The sequence below is a fragment of the Armigeres subalbatus genome, chromosome 1 (assembly GCF_024139115.2).
Source record: "Armigeres subalbatus isolate Guangzhou_Male chromosome 1, GZ_Asu_2, whole genome shotgun sequence".
Lineage (NCBI taxonomy): Eukaryota > Metazoa > Arthropoda > Insecta > Diptera > Culicidae > Armigeres > Armigeres subalbatus.
The window spans coordinates 242,342,260-242,346,578 of NC_085139.1; the positions used below are offsets into that span (position 1 = coordinate 242,342,260).

The following is a 4,319-nucleotide window of genomic DNA, read 5'->3' on the forward strand; positions in this document are numbered from 1 at the left end:
TCAACCGTGTCAGTTTATCCGGAAATCCGTTTTCGTGCATTAGCTGCCATAACTGGTCCCGATCGATTGTATCATATGCGGCTTTGAAGTCGATGAATAGATGATGCGTGGGCACTGTAACCTGTCTGGTACTGCCCCCCGAACTCTCTTGCAATTGGTGCTAGTCGACGGCATAAAATTTGGGAGAGTACCTTGTAGGCGGCGTTCAGCAATGTGGTTGCGCAGTAGTTGCTACAATCCAGCTTATCGCCCTTTTTGTAGATGGGACACACGACACCTTCCATCCACTCTTGCGGCAAAACTTCCTCCTCCCAAATCTTGCTAATGACCCAGTGCAGCGCTCTAGCCAGTGCCTCACCTTCTTCTTCTTCTTCTTTTTCTTGGCATTACATCCCCACACTGGGACAGAGCCGCCTCGCAGCTTAGTGTTCATTAAGCACTTCCACAGTTTTTAACTGCGAGGTTTCTAAGCCAGGTTACCATTTTTGCATTCGTATATCATGAGGCTAGCACGATGATACTTTTATACCCAGGGAAGTCGAGACAATTTCCAATCCGAAAATTGCCTAGACCGGCACCGGGAATCGAACCCAGCCACCCTCAGCATGGTCTTGCTTTGTAGCCGCGCGTCTTACCGCACGGCTAAGGAGGGTCCTATTAGTGCCTTATCACCGTGTTTAAATAGCTCTCCTGGTAGTTGGTCAACCCCAGGGGCTTTGTTGTTCTTCAGCCGGCCAATCTCCTCTTCCTGGAGATCCGGAGCCGGTAGAATTATGTCCTGCGCGCGTTCCCCCGGGTCCATCACCATACCGCCATCTTCGTCTGCCACATCGCCATTCACGTGCTCTTCGTAGTGCTGCCGCCACCTTTGGATCACCTCACGCTCGTTCGTAAGAAGGTTCCCGTTTATGTCCTTACACATATCAGGCTGTGACACGTGGCCCTTACGTGAACGGATCAACTACCGTCGTGTAGCCGTCCAATGTTAAGCCGCGGCGTTTGACTTCGACGCTTGTTGTACACCGTCGAGAGTTTTGAGCGCAGGCATACTGCAACGAGGGAGTTGTTGGATTCGATATTCGCACTGCGGTAAGTGCGAACGTTCGTGATGTCGGAGAAGAATTTACCGTCGATTAGAACGTCGTCGATTTGGTTTTCCCTTTCTTGGTTAGGTGATCTCCATGCGGCCTTGTGGATATTATTAAGGGGAAAGAAGGTGCTCCGGACTACCATTCCGCGGGAGGCTGCGAAGTTTATGCATCGTTGGCCGTTGTCATTCGATACGGTGTGCAGACTATCCGGTCCGATGACCGGTCTATACATTTACTCCCTTCCTATCTGTGCGTTCATGTCACCAATGGCGATTTTGACGTACCGCAGTGGGCATCCATCGTATGTCTGCTCCAGCTGTGCGTAGAACGCTTCTTTCTCGTCGTCGTGTCTCCCTTCGTGTGGGCAGTGCACGTTGATGATGCTATAGTTGAAGAAACGACCTTTAATCCTCAGCTTGCACATCCTTGCGTTGATTGGCTGCTACACAATCACGCGTAGGCGCATCTTACCCAGCACTATGAAGCCGGTTCTCAGCTCGTTGGTGGTGCCACAGCTTTGGTAGAAGGTAGCCACCCGATGCCCGCTTTTCCACACTTTCTGTCCTGTCCAGCAAATCTCCTGCAGCGCCATGACGTCGAAGTTGCGGGGATGTAATTCATCGTAGATCATCCTGTCGCAACCTGCGAAACCTAGCGACTTGCAGTTCCATGTTCCAAGCTTCCAATCGTGATCCTTTATTCGTCGCGTAGGTCTTTGCCGATTATATCGAGTCGCATTATCTCTTATATTGTTCGTAATTATTGGTTTTCCAGGCGGCTTATTGGGCCTGCGCAAACCTTCTGTCTCGTCGCAGGGCCGTCGTGTCAGGGCTGTTTAGCGTCTCACCTAACACCAAGACTTGGGCTTGTGCGCTTTGAGCGGCACACGGTCGCTTTGGTGGGCTTACTTGCGGATACATGCAGCTTTTTATAGGAATTTAACAGGGCCCACTGTCAAACCCCACCACATCCTAGGCAAGCCCCACAACTCGCAGATGGCCTGGGGAGATTATTGATCGATTGAACATTTGGGTCACTGAAACATGGACACTGAGAATGCTTGAACAATCCCAGTCAATCATTCAGTTGATTCTTTGTGCAATTTCATTAATTCTGGTCAACCACGGAGTAGCAACCTTATATGTGTAGTCAGTCAAAGCTTAGCTAAGCTAAGCTATTGGAGCCACTGAAACTTGAACAGCAAGAATGAATGATCAATTCCAATAAGATTCAATAAAATTTTACTGATTCTGATCAGTCATGGAGATAGATATTCTTAGTTAAGCATTATGCCATTGTGAACCTAAATTGATCATATCGAATCATGCATCACGGCACACGAACCACCTGTCTGTGTACGATGAAATTCAACCGCACCCTTTTCTGAATCACCGCCAAAGTAAATGCTTTAGCATGGAGGGACGTGTATCGGAATAATGGCGTCCACCTAGTTCACAACACTCATCCAATCCAACCTGGCACGACACTCAATTCAAATCTATTACCCACCTACGAACAAAACGGTTAATTGCAACAAAGATTTGTTTTCCACCCAACTAAAAACGGGGAAAACGAGGAAAAGTGTAGAAAATAGCAATTAACATCGCGGGCGTCGTCGTATTCTATCTTCGGCATGGATGGTTTACTTCGCGCCTTCTAATTGTGTTCATGGCGTTATAAAATAGATGCGCAATTTGGGGTCAAGTCAAAAAGTATTCGAACGAAAATTACTCATATTTATTAATAATATTGTGTATTACTAGTCTGCTGTGTGCGGCATAATTGTCCCATTCGATTTTCCATTGATTTTGAGTTATTTGTTGGAATCATCAGAACTTATGCTAAACTTTATAAGAAATTAATAAAAAGGGGAAGTTTGTTCTACAAAACTCTGAAAAAATATCAAGTCATTTTGTCCCATCTTATCAATTGCAGCATAACAGTCCCAACTGTAATTCTGTTTGTAATAATGTAAAATATGATGTTTTTTCCACCTTTAATTGATACAAGATTGCTACAGTGTTTTTTCAATTATTCATTTTTATTTTTGCATAGTAAATTTGCGATTTGGAAATAGTGGTCTTACCCTAATGGAGGTTTCAAAGTGCTATAGATCGTATGCCAACAATCGTCACGTAATGTTTGATCGATGTGCCTAATAATCTGGATCAAGAGCGGTAATTCGTGAGCGCCGCTTTAATTACGTGCATCCTTCTGTTTGATTCGCGAGAGATATATCAGCAACGTTATTGACGGAATTAACAAACCCTTCTTCTCCCAAGCTGAATGTTTTCCCGTTTGTCAAGATATTGTGTAAGCAAATATGCTCTGAGCTTCTATAATTCCAATTAAATTCGTTTCAGCTGTTTCAAAGTAGCTTCATTTATGTATTTGAGTTTACCCGCTTGCACGAGGCATCATACATCACCGCCAAATGGACTAAAACAGCGGTTTTCAACACTTCACTTCCGTGATGCTCTGACTCTTTGAAAAATTCTGCGTATTATTATCTCATCTCAGCGACATTTTCACGGTGATCTGTTTAACGTAGTAGCTGGGAACCTTGCAGTTAATAACTGAAGAAGAGAATAACGAATAGTAATGCCCGTAGTCCACTTTTTGTTATGATGACAAATATTGGTCAGTGTCATCTAGACATCTATTAAACTGAGAAGGGTTCGACATGGATGTCTGACAGAAGCAGCGACCCCTCAGTTGTAAGATGCAATTCCAGTGATGAAGCAATAAATTATCTTCAATGCGTACTGTGAGAGAGCAAACACCAAGTAGTAAAAAAGTTCGTAACTAAAATGCATGCCTTGGCACGTGTCCGCTTCTCCAATATCATGCAATTACTTTAGATAAATCGACTAAATAACAAGTGATTGGGTGATTCAAGTAAATTTGAGTAAAAGTGAGTAAAAATACAACATATGGCACATGTACTTCAGATTGAAAACTGCTGCGCTAGAAGTTGCGAACAAAATCATTTCTCCAAATGTCCCAATGCAAATGCAGCGCATCTGAACCAGATCTGATTCCCAACATTTGACAGCAATGTGCCAAAGTTGCATTTTACATCTATCTTTCAGCACACCATCCCAATATTTTGGCATCAACTGTCCACCATCGTGAAAGTGTGCCCACCCACACCACGAGCGAAACCGTCCATATCGTGAGTTGTTCCTGCAAAAATACCACCTACATCAGAAAACAACAAAACCTCAC

General features: G+C 44.5%; 1 protein-coding gene across 1 annotated transcript in view; it reads right to left on the reverse strand.

Annotated features, from left to right (window-relative positions):
- The window catches only part of LOC134206144 (uncharacterized), a 44,279-nt gene that overhangs the window by 10,952 nt on the left and 29,008 nt on the right, over positions 1–4,319 (reverse strand). The window lies entirely within an intron of this gene.